General features: G+C 42.2%; 1 long non-coding RNA gene across 1 annotated transcript in view; it reads left to right on the forward strand.

Annotated features, from left to right (window-relative positions):
• The window catches only part of LOC310686469, a 410,525-nt gene that overhangs the window by 256,414 nt on the left and 134,174 nt on the right, over positions 1–19,937 (forward strand). The gene's annotated exons all lie outside the window — the stretch shown is intronic.

A 19,937-nucleotide genomic window follows, 5' to 3' on the forward strand; every position in this document is an offset into this window, starting at 1 on the left:
TATTACCTATTAGGGTTGCAGAAATTAATCTTCCATGCACATGGCAAAATAGCCAGGGCTTGGAAACAAAAAGGTTTTTTTAAAAGAGAAAGAAACCCAACATGTAGGTTGGAATGGCATTTATTGGATTCAATAAATTTGACTAAGATGCAAAACAAGGCTTGACCCGTGCAAGTTTTATTTCTCATTTTTAATCAATGTTATTTCTTTTCTTAAAGTTTATTTTTAAACACCTCTAAAACTACAATGATAATATTACAGCCGCTCTCCTATACTAGCAACTAGCCACAACCACTACCTCAAGAGTAGACTGCGTAGTCCAAGAAAAACAAAACATCCTGAAGAAATGCATCCAAGGGAAATACCAGATAAAATATGATGCACAATCCCATATTGATATAGTTCATAACTCATTCTGTAACTGCCTGTATTGTAATGAAACAATCATTCGCTTCTATGCATTGAGCACCATTGTATGTATTTGCTACAGGGGAAAATAATCCCACTGTTTTGCAAAACTGTTCCACCACACTTGGAAAGTCTGCATGCTGCCAAACTTAGAGAATACCTCAATAATAATCCAGCTAATAATAATAATAATAATAATAATAATAATAATAATAATAATAATATTACTTATACGCTGTCCATCTGGCCGAGCATCCCCAACCAATCTGAGCGGCTTCTAACAGGAAATTAAAAAACAGAATAAAACATCAAATATTAAAAACTTCTCTAAACAGGGCTGCCTTCAAATGTCTTCTAAAAGTCAGGTAGTTGTTTATTTCTTTGACATCTGATGGGAGGGTGTTCCACAGGGTGGACGCCACTACCAAGAAGGCCCTCTGCCTGGTTCCCTGTAACCTCACTTTTCGCAGTGAGGGAACTGCCAGAAGGCCCTCAGAGCTGGCCCTTCAGTGTCCGGGCTGAACGATGGGGGTGGAGACGCTCCCTCTTGTATACTGGGCCGAGGCCGTTTAGGACTTTAAAGGTCAGCACCAACACTTTGAATTGTGCTTGGAAATGTACTGGGAGCCAATGTAGGTCTTTCAGGACCAGTGTTACATGGTCCTGGCAGCCTCTCCCAGCCACCAGTCTAGCTGCTGCATTCTGGATTAGTTGCAGTTTCTGGGTCACCTTCAAAGGTAGCCCCATATAGAGAGTGTTGCAGTAGTCCAAGTGCGAGATAACCAGAACATGCACCACTCTGGTGAGATAGTCTGTGGGCAGGTAGGGTCTCAGCCTGTGTACCAGATGGAGCTGGTAGAAAGCCGACCTGGACACAGAATTGACCTGCACCTCCATGGACAGCTGCAGTGGAAACCAGAGAATTCAGAGAAATCAAAAGAATATTTGGCTGGCTAGTGCAAGGGCAAAGACTGTTTTCTTGCTAAGGAGTGAGGTCACTGATTAGAAGATCACTGATTCCAGTGAATATCTGAAGCTAGTTGGCTTTTTTATATATAGTTTGCAGACACTTTGTAGTGTCTCTGCCATGGGCTTATTGGGCAGTAGCTGGATCTGGGAAGCTCCACAATACTTTACTTTCCCCACAATTCTTCAGATCAGTGCTGTGTTGGGAGTGTAGACAAAATAGCTTGCAGCTGCCCACTGCAGATCACGGTACATTTGCCCACCCAACACCTGATCTATGCTCCCAGTGGGGCTCCCAGCACTCAAACCGAGAACCAGGCCTGTAAATACCTGAAGGTTGATTTTATTTGTTTCATGTGTTGTTTTAGTGATTGGAAACTTTTGATCTCCATTTATAGATTCCTTTATCTGCCCTGGAGGCTCTTTGAGCCACAAAAGGAACATATAAATCATGAAAAAAAGAATGAAATAAAATAAAAATGCTTTCTCCAGACTTGAATTTATTAGAGTGATTGCTTTCGTGAGGGATTTAGCAACTGAACGGGCAGGGGACCAGTGCTTCTGAAATGGTTTCAGTAAACACAGAGGAATCTATAATCATCAACCACTGTCTCATTTTCATTACAGTAATCCATGGGTCACCAAACTTTTTCAGCAGGGGGGCAGTCCACTGTCCCTTTTGGGAGGCCAGACTATATATATATATTTGGGGGGGGGGATGAATGAATTCCTATGCCCCACAAATAATCCAGAGATGCATTTTAATGTCCACAGGCCGGATTTAGAAGGTGATTGGGCCAGATCCGGCCCCCGGGCCTTAGCTTGCCTACCCATGCACTAATCATTAGTACCAGTAAGGCACTTAATACACAGAAAAGAATTCCTATGCCAAGTGGTTTCTGGTAAGGTTGATGTAGAATATGAAAATAACCCACATAAGGAGTTTTCTGTAGACATGAGGTTGCAATTCTAAGAATACTTACTTGGAGGTAAATGCTCTTGAAATCACCTCTGAGTTAACTCAGATCGGAGTAGGGTTAAATACGCAAAATGGCTGAACAAACACCCACTATCTAGAAATAGTAAACTTCAGTATTTAATTATGCAAAAGCTGGCCAAAATTTCCCCAGTTACAACTTTGTATTTGCCTTGAGGGCAAATATTTCCAAGAACCGATAATCTTTTGCTTTAAGCTGTGACCCTCAAACTGACTTAAGGATATGAATTGAATTGCAAATATAGTTACTGCTTAGGAAAAGTGCTGCTCTGGCTGCCAGCAGTTACTGATTCAGCAGATTCAGGATGCTGTATAGTAATAAAGTGGGCAAATATATTAAGGTCTCATATATGTTTCATAATGGATGCAGTGCCAAATTAGCAACTAACATTGCATAATTTGAATAAGGATGAAGCATGATCATATACAAATATATAAAGTGTTTTGCTGCAATTAAATATTGAGTTTGATTTTTATTTTATTTTTAATCCACGGCCAGATAATTCACACAATCTTTTGGCAGCGTACATGGATGTTTGAGCTGGATTTTTTTTTTTCCTATTCCCCTTCAAGGGACTAAAAACATAACCTAAGTATTTAACAAAGATTGATTGCAAGTCGCGAATGCCAGCCAAATACATTAAAATGACATAAAAACTAGTCACTCCTTTGAGAGCAAGGTCATCTTCATGGATAAACATAGTAATCATAAAATGATGTATTTCACTAAGTGAAAAGGATCATTTACTCTATAGTTAAAGTTGCACATTGTAAGCCCTAGGACATCAGAAGTACTTTCAATGCATTTTCTTCAGCAACTTATTCCAGTTTATAAGATTAGATAAGAAAAAGGAGCTATTTGGTAACACAGGAATAATGATAACTTTGTTGTTGTTGCCCCAGCCACTCTGGATGGCTTCTTCCAACAAATCTAAAAGCAAAGCAAAATTTTAAAAAAGTATAATAAAACATCAAACATCAAAAAACTTCATTGAGATGCCTTCTAAAAGTAATTTCATTCTTCTCACTGCCCATACTTGGTTGTGTTCTATTTGGAAAACAGTTATTTGTTAAAACACACACACACACACACACACACACACACACACACACACACACACTTCCAAAACTAAGCCTATTAACATTAAGTAATTTGGTTGATTATTTACTGTTTAGATGTATTATTTGCTTGTTAAATTAGTCCTCTAGGTGAACAAAACTCAAATAGACTATAATAGAACTACTGAAAAGTGGCTACAATAATCTCGTAGGGGGGGGGAGAGAGAGAAAGTGTGTGTGTGTGTGTGTGTGTGTGTGTGCGCGTGCGCACGCGCGCATAATAACAAATTATTGTTCACGTAATCCCTTTGTACTGGGAATTTAGGGTGTGATCATCTCCCTGCAGAAGGCACACAACTTCTGCAAATCCAGAAGATGCTCTATAAGCTTTTATTGAAACTTCTCCTTGCCTTTCCCTGGCAGCCTTTATGTCAGGCACAAGGTTATGTGACTTTGGTGTTGATACCCTTCTGAGCTTCAGATACAGCAATCCAATGCCACACTCCGAGAGAACAGTCAAAGAAGAAGGGGAGGAGACTACTGAAATTTCATAAAGTCTGGACACATGGAAGAGGCAGGTCATGCTTTAGATTTAAAAATGTTGGTTTGTTTTTAAGATCATGTGGCAACCCTCCCATTGACCTTTATTCCATTTCAGCAATAAACAGTGGGTTTTCCCCAAAGTGGTGGGACAATAGGAAAACCTCTGAGAGTACAGGACAAACAGAAATGTGGAAAAGCCCAGTGTCAAAAATCCCATGTTGTGGGATACTCTTCCAGCTGAAAATTAGTTGGCATCCTCACTACTGACTTTCAGTAATCTCTTGAAAACCATTTTATTCCAACAGGCCTGTGAGACTGCTTACATTTTCTTGATTTGCAAGTCATCTTAATGGTTGTTTTGTTTTGTTTTCTGCTGTTTTATTGCTCCTGTCATACATTGCCTTGATATTTCACATGAGCGGGCATTGTCATAATACTGCATTTCTGAGAGGTTTCTCTCACAAAAGACTTGCTATACATTGGCAGTTAATATTTCAGGGTGTTAAAATGAAGAATGTGTTCACTTTTTGAAACAAGAGTTCCCCAACTACCCTCAAAACTCACCACTCTCGGATTTTATCAATGCCAATGTATTCCAAACTTCATTTTTTTACAAGTATCTTGATGTATGGATCTCGAAAGATTATTCCTCCCATGCATGTTCTTATTATGGAGCCTTCCAGTCTTTTCTCTTTCTGTTTTGTAGATTAGAGCAGGCATGCCAGTCTCATCCATTTCACTGACTTGAATTTATATATTTAGATATAAGGTAGCTTTCTTTACAGCCTTTAGTTGTAAAAACCCGTGGAAGTCTTCAATATGTTGTTGTTGTTGTTTAGTCGTTTAGTCGTGTCCGACTCTTCGTGACCCCATGGACCAGAGCATGCCAGGCACTCCTGTCTTCCACTGCCTCCCACAGTTTGGTCAAACTCGTGCTGGTAGCTTCGAGAACACTATCCAACCATCTCATCCTCTGTCATCCCCTTCTCCTTGTGCCTTCCATCTTTCCCAACATTAGGGTCTTTTCCAGGGAGTCTTCTCTTCTCATGAGGTGGCCAAAGTATTGGAGCCTCAGCTTCAGGATCTGTCCTTCCAGTGAGCACTCAGGGCTGATTTCCTTAAGAATGGATAGGTTTGATCTTCTAGCAGTCCATGGGTCTCTCAAGAGTCTCCTCCAGCACCATAATTCAAAAGCATCAATTCTTTGGCAATCAGCCTTCTTTATGGTCCAGCTCTCACTTCCGTGCATAACTACTGGGAAAGCCATAGCTTTTACTATACGGATCTTTGTTGGCAAGGTGATGTCTCTACTTTTTAAGATGCTGTATAGGTTTGTCATTGCTTTTTCCCCAAGAAGCAGGAGTCTTTTAATTTCATGGCTGCTGTCACCATCTGCAGTGATCACGGAGCCCAAGAAAGTAAAATCTCTCACTGCCTCCATTTCTTCCCCTTCTATTTGCCAGGAGGTGATGGGACCAGTGGCCATGATCTTCGTTATTTTGATGTTGAGATTCAGAGTTTCTTCGATATAGGGGAGGGGAAAGAGAAATAGATCCTCCTTTCCAAGTGTTTGCGTGTTGAGGTCCCCAAGCCACCCCAATAACTCACACATCACACATAGTTTTTGTTTAAGGTTTTTGGCATAATTTTGGCCACAACTTTATTTAAATACATAACTGTGAGTAGTTGCTTAGGCATTGGTTCCGACTATCTGTCCCCCCCCCCCCCCCCATCCAGGGACAGAACTGACTTCCGGATTCCAGCGGAAGCCAGTCAGGGAAAACAATATCGGGGAGAAATGAAGCTGGGCACCAGACCCTTACCTCTCCCCACATGCTCCCAGAGGCTTGCGCGGCCCAAGCCTGATGCCAGGGACTTGGACGAAAGCATGGCAAGCCCCTGGATTTCTTTAATGAAATTCCCTTGCAGCTGCAGCATTGGAGGGGCAGGCCCCACCAATCCTTACCCCTCCACCAACCAATTTTTTAACCAATGCCTAACCGCAAACCTTACAAGCTGTGACGATTTGCTACGCAGTAGGCAAAAAACCAAATGGCTCCAGCCAATCAGCCAAATGGACAAAATTCCTACCAGGCCCCAGGCGACCCCATGACAGGCATAGCAAGGTCAAGTGCAAAATCCCCAGTTCAGGGACGGTGGGTGGGTGATCTGGTGCATGCAGCAAAAGAGGAAGCCCAAAGCTGCGTGCCCAATATTTAAAACCTTTGAGCCCAACCCACAAATTGGTAACATCGAAATCTCCCCAAAAACACAAGTACCCAGTCACAGCCTGTGGCCATCCAAACAATCTGCCCAGCAACAGTGGGGTGGCCTGTTAGACCCCACCACAACACATGCTCTCTATTAAGGAGAACACGCTTTGCTTAATTCTCTCTGACCTGCCACAAACAGCCAGCACCCATTTACCCTGGAATCTTGAGCTCTGTCAAAGGAGTGATCTTTGTGCCACTTGCTTGACACATACATCCCCCTTCTGCCCATGAAAAGGGCAGGAAGAACCCCCCCCCCCAAAAAAAAGGGATGACTCTACTGGCTGAACCTGGCAGAAATGGGCCATTCTGAGGGAAAGCTGAGCCGATCCTGAATCTATTGGCTCCCAAGGTACTCTAACAGCTGGTGCCGTCCATTGGAGAGTAGAGGTTTGTCCGCAATGTGCTTCCTCCTCTTCTGCTGTTGCATACCACCCAACATTTCTCTGATGAAAATAGGGATGACCCATTAAAAGGTAAAGGGACCCCTGACCATTAGGTCCAGTCGTGGACGACTCTGGAGCTGCAGCACTCATCTCGCTTTATTGGCTGAGGGAGACAGCGTACAGCTTCCGGGTCATGTGGCCAGCATGACTAAGCCGCTTCTGGCGAACCAGAGCAGCGCATGGAAATGCCGTTTACATTCCCGCCGGAGTGGTACCTATTTATCTACTTGCACTTTGATGTGCTTTCGAACTGCTAGGTTGGCAGGAGCTAGGACTGAGCAATGGGAGCTCACCCCGTCGTGGGGATTGAAAACGTCAACCTTCTGATCGGGAAGTCCTAGGCTCTGTGGTTTAACCCAATGACAGATTTACTATTTATACCCCACACATCTTATTGGGTTGTCCTAGCCACTCTGGGTGGCTTCCAACGTATGCAAAAGCATAATAAAACATTAAGCATTAAAAAAAGACTTCTTGATACAGGATTGCCTTCAGGCGGCTTGGGGGTCGGATAACTCCATACCCTCCAACATTTCTCCAATGAAAATAGGAAGTCCAGGTTCTATTTGAGGCCATCTCATCTGCCACTGCGGGGAACATAGCAAACAAAACAGAATGAAAAAGGCATTTCATTCCAGCTGAGCTGTCACTTGACCTGGCTGCCACTTACAATATTTCTTTCTTCCGCTACAGTCCTATACAGGTCTACTCAGAAGTTAAGCCCCACTGCGTTCAGTGGGCCTAATTCCCAGGTAAGTGTGTATAGGATTGCAACATTCCTTTCTTTCATATGTGATGTGAGAGGACTGGTGTAATCTCTTTCATTTGCAAAAACAACAAGAAGATAGATCAAAATTCCAGTGGCATGATACTCAAGTACTGGCCTTTTGTTCCTCACAATCCTCTGCTGTTTAATACTATGTATGAGCATCATTGTGTGTGTGTGCTGTTATTCAAGCACTAGCAGGAATAAATGCCATTCTTGGAAATATATTATTTTGCATGGGCAGATAATGAATAAATGGCATTGGGAATAAGTAGTTTTTATGTCAAAGTTGTCAAACCTCTCTTTCTGCCAACTGTTGGCTACCATCCTGTTTAACACCAGATGGCATTGTTTTTTATATGTTATCGAACAGAGCGATTCACTAATTCCACATTGTGTTGTTCTAATATAGAAGATGGCATTTAGTTTACATACTGGTGCGTGTTTGTGTCATATAAATAAAAAACTAATCCACTATTTGAGGGGTCCTCTGTGATCAGCTGTGCAACACTGTTTGCTGAACCTGCGCTTAGAAGCATTGTGGCACTGTGCTTAACAGTTATTTGTGAGTTTAATGGATGTAACTTGCAATCTGGGGCCAGTTCACAAACATGGTTTTGTTTGTTTGTTTGTTTGTTTGTTTGTTTGTTCCATACACTGCTTTGTGAAAAGGACAACAACTATATATATATATATATATATATATATTTGCTTTCGTAGATTTTCACGGGTATAGGAATGCAGGTTTTGGTGTCTTCGGGTGTCTTCCCGTGTAAGAGTTGGGGTGTCTAGGCGACGTTTCGACGAGGTCTCACTCGTCATCTTCAGGCTGGTGCTTTCGGCTTCTTGTTACTGGAACAGAGCGGGATCCCAGTGTTTGAGTTCCTATAAATACTGTAGAGGGGTGTGGTGTATTGCCTCAAAAGTTCTGGGCAGAGGGGAAGTTCCCAGGCTAGTGTTCTTTTCTTCTTTTGTTCCTTAATTACTTGAGGGATATCTTGAGTGATTTCTTGAGTGATATTCTGAGTACCACTTAGGTGGGTCATTAGGTGTGGATTAGTTGCTAAAGCCTTCGTGTCTTGACCTCTTGAATTTGTGAAGAGTTTTTCTGGGAAGATGGCTGTACTGCACTTAGTTGTGCTTTGGCTTGGCTTCGTGTATAGGGGCGAGCTGTGGTTTTGTGCCCTGTGCCAGCCAGATCTGTGTAGGGATTGCAGGGGGGTGCAGCATCCGGAGGTGCCACTATGGTTTGGTTACTGGATGGTGTCTGTAATTTATCTGTGGAGAGGGTCTGGGTTTGGGTCTGGTGTGGTTGATTGGTGGTGGCGTTCTGTGTGCCTCTGGATCTGGTGTCGGTTTTTGTGGGGAGGGCTAATTTCCAGATGTCTGGCAGGCGGGACGTGTCGTCACGCTTGTTCATGTTGTGAGGGTGTTTCTCTATCTCGATGGCTTCCATGATTATTCTCTTGTGGTGATGTTCCATGTTAAAGAGCAATTTGGAATCTGCAAAATTAATTTCGTGTCCTGTTTCTTTCATGTGTTGGAAAAGAGAGGAAGATTTTTCTTCTTTTTTGACGGCATTCTTGTGTTCTGCGATACGTGCATTTATTCGTCTGTTTGTTTGTCCAATGTACGTGGCTGGGCAGACTTTGCAGGGTATTTCATAGACCCCTTGGTTTTCCAACTGGATTTTATCTTTGGGGTTTCTGAGGATATTGGATATTTTTTGGTTGGTGCAAAAGGCTGTTTTGATATTGTGTTTATGGAGGATTTTGCTAATTTTATCTGTAGTGCCCTTGATATAAGGAAGGAGGGCCATGCCATTGTTTTCTTCTGTGTCTTGGTTTTTGGGGGGTGTTTCTTTTTGGATTAGCTTCGTAACCCTGTTTTGCTGGTATCCATTGGCGATTAACACATTTGAGAGATTCTGTAACTCAGTTGTCAAGTGGTCTTTGTCAGCCAGGCGTTTGGTTCTGGAGATGAGGGTCTTGGCTACGGAGTTTATTTGTGCAGGGTGGTGGTGTGATTGAGCATGTAAGTAGCGGTTGGTGTGTGTTTTTTTCCCTGATGGCTCCCTAGGACACACTATCTACAAACCTAGGACACACTATCTACAAACCTAGGACACACTATCTAAAAACCTGATGGCTCCCTAGGACACACTATCTACCGGAAAAAAACACACACCAACCGCTACTTACATGCTCAATCACACCACCACCCTGCACAAATAAACTCCGTAGCCAAGACCCTCATCTCCAGAACCAAACGCCTGGCTGACAAAGACCACTTGACAACTGAGTTACAGAATCTCTCAAATGTGTTAATCGCCAATGGATACCAGCAAAACAGGGTTACGAAGCTAATCCAAAAAGAAACACCCCCCAAAAACCAAGACACAGAAGAAAACAATGGCATGGCCCTCCTTCCTTATATCAAGGGCACTACAGATAAAATTAGCAAAATCCTCCATAAACACAATATCAAAACAGCCTTTTGCACCAACCAAAAAATATCCAATATCCTCAGAAACCCCAAAGATAAAATCCAGTTGGAAAACCAAGGGGTCTATGAAATACCCTGCAAAGTCTGCCCAGCCACGTACATTGGACAAACAAACAGACGAATAAATGCACGTATCGCAGAACACAAGAATGCCGTCAAAAAAGAAGAAAAATCTTCCTCTCTTTTCCAACACATGAAAGAAACAGGACACGAAATTAATTTTGCAGATTCCAAATTGCTCTTTAACATGGAACATCACCACAAGAGAATAATCATGGAAGCCATCGAGATAGAGAAACACCCTCACAACATGAACAAGCGTGACGACACGTCCCGCCTGCCAGACATCTGGAAATTAGCCCTCCCCACAAAAACCGACACCAGATCCAGAGGCACACAGAACGCCACCACCAATCAACCACACCAGACCCAAACCCAGACCCTCTCCACAGATAAATTACAGACACCATCCAGTAACCAAACCATAGTGGCACCTCCGGATGCTGCACCCCCCTGCAATCCCTACACAGATCTGGCTGGCACAGGGCACAAAACCACAGCTCGCCCCTATACACGAAGCCAAGCCAAAGCACAACTAAGTGCAGTACAGCCATCTTCCCAGAAAAACTCTTCACAAATTCAAGAGGTCAAGACACGAAGGCTTTAGCAACTAATCCACACCTAATGACCCACCTAAGTGGTACTCAGAATATCACTCAAGAAATCACTCAAGATATCCCTCAAGTAATTAAGGAACAAAAGAAGAAAAGAACACTAGCCTGGGAACTTCCCCTCTGCCCAGAACTTTTGAGGCAATACACCACACCCCTCTACAGTATTTATAGGAACTCAAACACTGGGATCCCGCTCTGTTCCAGTAACAAGAAGCCGAAAGCACCAGCCTGAAGATGACGAGTGAGACCTCGTCGAAACGTCGCCTAGACACCCCAACTTTTACACGGGAAGACACCCGAAGACACCAAAACCTGCATTCCTGTACCCGTGAAAATCTACGAAAACAAATTTCTCACCTCTACGGGGAGGAAACCTTCCAGCTGACAAGAACCTACGAGAAACTAGAAATCCGAAGAGCCACCATCTTATGTGATCTCTTGTTCCTACGCAACTGCCGAGACAACAACTTAATTCCCACATGCTTCCAACTTAAATTCCACTCTAAAACCCCAGCTACCGAAAGGATCCTGAAACGAACTGAACTATCCCTAATCAGAAACGAACTACATAAGAAAAGATACCTACTAAACCAAACCAACAAAGATCTGCTCACTCTTCACCTCAAACTCTGTAACAAAATCCACCCTGCACTCTGGGACAAATGCAAACAACTAGCCGTCTGGAGAGCTGAAACTGAGACCTCACATAAGACAGACACACACACCAACAAACTCCACAAACTAGAGAGACGCCAGAAGCCCAGCCACCCTCCACAACAACCCATGAAACAAACAGTACATAACATATCAGACAGGATCCTCACCTCAACTGAAACCAAAGTACTCTCCAAAGGTTTCAACTTTGCAGTTACCCCGAGACGCATCCCCACGGAAAACATCATATGCGGAGTCGAAGCTAGCCTAACCAAAATCAACCCAGATGAAGCCAATAAAATCAGACTTGAAGTCACCAACATCCTCTGCTCCAGCAAACCACCCAGAAGCAATTTACACAAAGAAGAACAGAAAGCACTCACCAACCTGAGGAAAGACAACAACATAATCATTCTCCCAGCAGACAAAGGTAATGCCACTGTTGTGATGAACACATCGGACTACCAAGCAAAACTATCAAATCTACTCCAAGACCCTACCTACCAACCTATAAAAACAGATCCCACCACCTATCTGGAAAAAACCACCAAATCCAAAATAAAAGCCTCTCCTATCAGTGAAGAAATCCAGCTAAGAATCATCCCCAGAGAAAAATCATCCAGATGCCCCAAACTCTACGGCCTCCCCAAGATACACAAAGAAGGAACACCACTCAGACCAATAGTCAGCTCCATAGGCTCACCTCTACAAAATCTCGCTAAATTTCTCGCTAAGCAACTTCAGCCCTATGCAGAATCCATCTCTTCACACGTTACAAACTCCTTCCAGTTCATAGAAACAATAAAGAAGCAAAACCTACATCCCGATGACCTACTTGTGAGCTTCGATGTTGTATCTCTCTTCACACAAGTGCCCATTAATGAAGCCTTGACAGCCATTCAAAACAAATACAATCCCCCCGAATACATCCTGGACCTGACCAACCACTGCCTAACCAACACGTACTTCATCCACAATGGACAAAGATACAAACAGATAGAAGGAGCACCTATGGGATCACCCCTCTCACCGGTCATCGCAAATCTGTACATGGAACACTTTGAAACCAATGCTTTAGACAAGTCAGAACACAAACCCAAACTTTGGCTCAGATATGTTGACGACACCTTTGTAATTTGGCCACACGGGAAAGAAAAACTAGATAGCTTCCTCACACATCTCAACAGCCTACACCCCAAAATACAATTCACTATGGAAATAGAAGCCAACAACCAGCTTCCCTTCCTTGACGTCCTAATCTACAAAAACCTGATGGCTCCCTAGGACACACTATCTACCGGAAAAAAACACACACCAACCGCTACTTACATGCTCAATCACACCACCACCCTGCACAAATAAACTCCGTAGCCAAGACCCTCATCTCCAGAACCAAACGCCTGGCTGACAAAGACCACTTGACAACTGAGTTACAGAATCTCTCAAATGTGTTAATCGCCAATGGATACCAGCAAAACAGGGTTACGAAGCTAATCCAAAAAGAAACACCCCCCAAAAACCAAGACACAGAAGAAAACAATGGCATGGCCCTCCTTCCTTATATCAAGGGCACTACAGATAAAATTAGCAAAATCCTCCATAAACACAATATCAAAACAGCCTTTTGCACCAACCAAAAAATATCCAATATCCTCAGAAACCCCAAAGATAAAATCCAGTTGGAAAACCAAGGGGTCTATGAAATACCCTGCAAAGTCTGCCCAGCCACGTACATTGGACAAACAAACAGACGAATAAATGCACGTATCGCAGAACACAAGAATGCCGTCAAAAAAGAAGAAAAATCTTCCTCTCTTTTCCAACACATGAAAGAAACAGGACACGAAATTAATTTTGCAGATTCCAAATTGCTCTTTAACATGGAACATCACCACAAGAGAATAATCATGGAAGCCATCGAGATAGAGAAACACCCTCACAACATGAACAAGCGTGACGACACGTCCCGCCTGCCAGACATCTGGAAATTAGCCCTCCCCACAAAAACCGACACCAGATCCAGAGGCACACAGAACGCCACCACCAATCAACCACACCAGACCCAAACCCAGACCCTCTCCACAGATAAATTACAGACACCATCCAGTAACCAAACCATAGTGGCACCTCCGGATGCTGCACCCCCCTGCAATCCCTACACAGATCTGGCTGGCACAGGGCACAAAACCACAGCTCGCCCCTATACACGAAGCCAAGCCAAAGCACAACTAAGTGCAGTACAGCCATCTTCCCAGAAAAACTCTTCACAAATTCAAGAGGTCAAGACACGAAGGCTTTAGCAACTAATCCACACCTAATGACCCACCTAAGTGGTACTCAGAATATCACTCAAGAAATCACTCAAGATATCCCTCAAGTAATTAAGGAACAAAAGAAGAAAAGAACACTAGCCTGGGAACTTCCCCTCTGCCCAGAACTTTTGAGGCAATACACCACACCCCTCTACAGTATTTATAGGAACTCAAACACTGGGATCCCGCTCTGTTCCAGTAACAAGAAGCCGAAAGCACCAGCCTGAAGATGACGAGTGAGACCTCGTCGAAACGTCGCCTAGACACCCCAACTTTTACACGGGAAGACACCCGAAGACACCAAAACCTGCATTCCTGTACCCGTGAAAATCTACGAAAACATATATATATATATATATATATATATATATATATATATATATATTCCAATACTAAACTACTAAAAATAGTAAAAATAGTAAAATGAAAAATGAGGCCGTAATCATAAACACACATTCGTAAACCTGGCTGATCTCAGTGGGACTTAATGCCGAGTAAACATTAATAGAATTGCACTGCAAAACATCTGATTATGGCTACAGTACTACATCTTTCCTCACTTTTTTGAGAGGGCTGAAGTGGTGGCCTGTATAATCAAGATGTGGGCATGGAATCATGCCCTCTCCAAATTGTAGAGAACAATACCACTTGAATGATGTGCTGTGTTTATTTTTTAAAATAAATGTTATTAGAGTTTACACAGAGAAATGCAAAGATTTTTGTCAAGTGCCTTTTTCTATTGGTCCATACTCAAACATTAATCCAGAGGCAAAAAAAAAAAAAAGAGAGAGAGAGAAAGAAGACAAAAAAGGGAAGAAAAGAAAAAAGGAGGAAAGGAAGAAAAAGGAATTGAGAGAGAGAGAGAGAGAGAGAGAGAGAGAGAGAGAGAGAGAGAGGAGGTTAAGAAGCTAAAGAACTTCCAATTATTCATCTGTCTGTAACATATAAATATTCATTTAGGGGTATCAACTTGAATAAAATATTGGGGGGCCCAGGTAAGCCCCACCCTGCATAATCGATCACATGATGTGTTGCACATACACCATTTGAATGGCAATGCCCATCAACTTTTGTTGTGAGGCAGCCCCCTCAAATATTTTATTGGGGAGCCCTAAGCCCTCTTGGCCCCTAGGAGTCGACCCCTATATTATGTGTTGTGTTTACAGGCTTTGGACACTTTGAAATAAGAACCTGGACTCAGGCTATGCTTGTTAAATGCAGTTGTTTAGTTTAGAGTTCTCCCCTTGATCACATCACCTACAGACTAGTGTTCTTCCTTCTAGAATTCTCTGTAAGCCCTGTGGTGGATTAGTCTGTGCTTTGTTGTTGTTGTTTAGTCGTTTAGTCTTGTCTGACTCTTTGTGACCCCATGGACCAGAGCACGCCAGGCACTCCTGTCTTCCACTGCCTCCCGGAGTTTAGTCAAACTCATGCTGGTAGCTTTGAGAACACTATCCAACCATCTCGTCCTCTGCCGTCCCCTTCTCCTTGTGCCCTCCATCTTTCCCAACATCTGGGTCTTTTCCAGGGAGTCTTCTCTTCTCATGAGGTGGCCAAAGTATTGGAGTCTCAGCTTCATGATCTGTCCTTCCAGTGAGCACTCAGGGCTGATTTCCTTAAGAATGGATAGGTTTGATCTTCTTGCAGTCCATGGGATCCGTGAAGGCAGTCCCCCTTCATGGATCACTGCCTTGCCATGGCGAAGGGGCTTGAATAACTCAGAGAAGCCATGAACTATGCCGAGCAGGGCACCCAAGATGAACAGGTCATAGTGGGGAGTTTTGACCAAACGTGATCCACCTGGAGGAGGAACCGGCAAGCCACTCCAGTATCCCTGCCAAGAAAACTCCATGGACAAAGACAACAGTCTATGCTTAGGCCAGAGTATTCTGGAATACTTGTCTGAATCAAGGTGTGGTTCTGCCTTCAATGTTACATGTTGTGTGATGGGTAATCAGTTAAAGCTATCGTTCCCAAACTGTGGTCCATGGACCACCAATGTTCCACAAGCTTTGTTCAAGTAGTCCACAGTGTGTCTGTAAAAATAGTTAACATCCTACAGCATCTAGCACAGTGTGCTACAAATATCCAGAACAGGCAGAACGTTAAGTGGTCCGCCAACACTCTCAGCAATTTTCAAGTGGTCCAAGGTGGGGGAAAGTCTAGGAACTACTTAAGTATATGTGCATGTGACTCATCCCCTTGTCAGTCCTTAAATTAAAACATTCTGTTGTAAAATTAGCCTATGACAGTCTACATGCTTGTTTTGACTGCTGTCCTACAAACTAGAAGAAGTTCAGTTGCACCATTTAGATTATGGAGAAAGACAGACAGACAGACAGACCTCTGGGGCTTCTCTTTAATTCAATCTCACAACTGACTGCTCTCATGCTTCAGTTTCAAATATCATACTATTTTGACAAGGAATGTCTAATAGGCCATTGGGTATTTTAGCAGTATCTGGGAAGGTTTACTATTTCAATACACTCTTTGCCTTGCCCAGTTCCTCTTGTAACATAGAAAGAAAAGAGCTGCTTGCATTTGATATGTATTATATCTGGAAGGGTTTTTTTTTTCCCTTTTCCATAAATTCCTGATGGATGATTCAAAGATGCAAAACAAGAAAATGGATTCTTCTTCCTGCAGTGAGCTAGGACTGACACTGGATTTATAGATCCATACCTTTTGATGATCCGGCTTTGTGGAATCTTATTTTGCATCTAAATTCGATTAATTAAAAATAAACGGGGGGGGAATGCAATTGTTTAAGGCCTATTGTGTTTTTATTAAAACTGCATTTATGAGACGTAGATGAAGGAAATATACAAAAATCACAAAATGGGAATATTTTCCTTAAGAAGGTTATTTTTCAGTGAATAAAGAGCTCAGACCAACCATAATTTCGTTTACACTCCATATAATCTAATTTTCAATGGACTATTGGGCAGATGAAGCCCTGTCACATTTCCATCTAGCCTCATGATATCCTAATGGATATCATGGCACATTGCCTTTGATTTAGTCTGATCTAACTTGGTCATGTCTGCTAGACTTGTGGTCCTACACACTTCACTCATTCTTTCTTTTCTAATACTAATAATTTATTTATATCCCGCCCATCTGGCTAGGTTTCCCCAGCCACTCTGGGCAGCTTCCAACAAAATATTCAAATACAATATTCTGTCAAACATTAAAAGCTTCCATTGGTTTATGCGGCTGGCTCTCAATTTTTTAAAAGTGGTTAAAGATTGTGATTTCAGGCAGCTAGAAGTATTTCTAGATAACACTTAGTCCTCCTCCTTCCCCCCGCCCCCTTACATCTCATTCACACACACTCAGAAGCAAACCCCATTGAGTTTAATGGACTTTACTCCCATTTAAGTGAGCATGGCATTGTAAGTTTAGTTGCTTACATGACCTCAGATCAAGAAATATCACATGGTAAATGGGACGATGTGCTGAACAACAACAAAAAATCCATATTTGTGTATTTCATGATGACTCTGAGGGCAATATTTCTTTTACTGGATACTTCAATGGTCCCACCCAGTCCCTACTCACATTAGATGTCATAATCTGACGGAGGCAAACAGATTTAGCCACATGGTGACACTGAGTGCAAGTGTAAACAACTGAGCTGTGAACAGGTCAGGGAAGAGCAAAAGCAGAAGCAGGTATATTTCAAGGAGAACTGAAAAATCACTAGAAAAGGGAACTGTTTTTATTTTTCTTCAGCACCAGTGCAAACATTCATAAAAAAACAAAACTGTGAGTTCTTCTGGCTGAGCCTCGTATAGATTTTAGCAAAATTTGGTGGCGACTTAAACTTTAATCCTGATGGTACAGCGTTAGGATTTTAGGTCTATTTCGTTTTCCGGTGGTATATTCCACTTTTATGTTCCTGTGAAGGAAAATGTTATGTGCTCTTTTCATAGACTGCAGTATCATCTTTCATTCGGCTGAAGCCTTCTCCCCTTCCCGTTTATTTCATACAAGCTCTCTCCATCAACCCATCAATACTCAAAATAAAATAAATGGAAATTTGCTAGCCCAACAGGCTAAGAAGTCTAACCACACCAAGTATACAAGTCCACACACACACACACACACAGGCTTGAGAAGAAAAGATTACCGCTTCAAAATGTTAATAATTAAAAAAACTGATGCCAAATATAGCGTACCAAAGTTGCATTTCATTAAGTTTAATATTTCATAGGAAACACATATTATGACAGAGATATTTAATAAACTAGTCATTTTGACTCAAACCCTCATATTCTTACAGTTGTTGATAAATGGTGCCGAACATCAAAGAGATTTGGTAATGTGTCAGTTTAATATATTCTTATAATGGAAACTCTTATTCATGAGTATTATTTTTGTATCCTGTCTTGTTCCTCCAATCGCTGTCATTTAAACATGAAAGGTTCGTGCAGTACACCGCCTTAGGATATGATTTGCTCGTTTCATAAATAAATGATATCCAGTCTACAGTGATGAAGTACTGGGCAAATAGAGGAACAGGCTTATGGAAGACTGTCAATTTCTTGGAAATTGGCAGCAGATAAAAATTAATAGTGGCAGAGGGTATTCATTGGAAAGGCTCTATATAGTTGCTGACTGAGTAAAAGTTCCAAAGATGGACTTTTTTGGGGGAGGGTGAGAACTGAAAATCTTTACTAATTTCAACAGAGCTTTTTTCAGCCGGAACGTTCCGGAACTCAGTTCTGGCGCCTCTCAGATGCGTGCCATTGTCATTCTAAGAGGGAAGCATTCATTGTGAGTTCGGCACCTCTTTTTCCTAGAAAAATAGCACCAAATTTAATTAACAAAATGAAGGTAGTCTTCCTCCTTCTTTTTCTCTTATTTCTCCACTAATGGGAAAACATGCACCTTCTGGATCCTTCCTCAAAGACACATTTTTTTGTGGTCTTCAAAACAACATTCCAACGCTCACAAAGTATATTTATAGCAAAAGAGTCTCGTGTCACTTTCAAGCCTAACAAGTTTACTATCACACATGCTTTCATGGACCAAAGTTCCTCCTTGATGTATAATTGCTGTCCATTTGTTTTACTTTAGAATACAGGCAGGCTGGCCATTAATCGTCTAATCCTGATGCCGCAAAATTCAGAGGAGAAGAATGGTCCACTTGCAGAAGCAACTCTCTTTACCTCAACATCCCTCCCCAAATCACTGTGACTGGAGTGCACTGGGGAAATGATTCACTAGGATTTAAAGTTAAACCTGCCCATCAAAATGAAATATTCCCTTCCCCACGTCACCACTTCCTTCTTGAGTTCTGGGCATTTCCTTAGTCAGCTTGGTTTCAGTTCTCAGAAAAGAAAAGGAGGTGGGGGGAGTTTGTGTATTTTCACTATAGGGAAAAACAGAGGCACCAGAACTATTCAGAAAGTTGGGGACTCCCTGATCCAGCTTGTCACAGCTTAACAGCTGTGGATTATGTGTATTATGATCCGAATCTCCCCAGTTCACTTCATTATTCTGGTACACAGAGCCAATGGACATTCCTAGTGTGTACTGTTTTGATTTATCATATTGTGTTTCTTTCTGTGTATTATTATTATTAACAAAACACAGTTCTTGTGTGCATGTCTTCTGTGCACTACAAATATGAAGGTAAAATCGAGGCTGCTTTTTTCCACACCGCCACAAACTTAGAAAAATAAATTTATCACAGAGCAGGGATATGATACCATATCGGTCAGAAAGCTCAACAGTGCAGCAAAGTAAGTGGCCATCTAATGCCTGTATTAGCCTCCCTTGGAAACTGACAGACAATAACACAATGAGGCAAGAATACATCAATGCATATGGAATATATCAGTGCAACTGTCTTGAACCTCAAATGGAAACTAGGACCCGCATTCAAACATCTATGACAAAAGAGCTGAAAAATCACAGGAGTTCTGTCACCTTATGAGAGGGGATGTGAGCCCTAGGCTCCCTCTCACAGCTCACTACATTTACCCATGGTGAGAATCACTTATACACAGATGTCACAAAGATGGGGGGGGGGGGGAAATACCGCCATAGATGTATTCATCTGAGCTACTTCTTTCTGAAGTGAGACATTTTCCTTGTAGGTGCTGTTGTATTGACTTAAAGAAGTAGAAGAAAATCTTCATAACAGAAGACACTCCCAGCTAGATATTGCCCTCTGACCCGAAATTATGTGCCTATTTGGCTCCAGGCACTTCATTACATCTCATTCAAAACTTGCAAGTTGCTTTGAGATCCTCTGCATAAAAATTCCCAAGGCAACAGTTTTGAGACTCAAATGGTCTAATTAAAAATAACAGAGAGAGGGGAAAAG

This window comes from Podarcis liolepis, assembly GCF_965112155.1.
Source record: "Podarcis liolepis genome assembly, chromosome: 9".
In the NCBI taxonomy this organism is placed as follows: domain Eukaryota; kingdom Metazoa; phylum Chordata; class Lepidosauria; order Squamata; family Lacertidae; genus Podarcis; species Podarcis liolepis.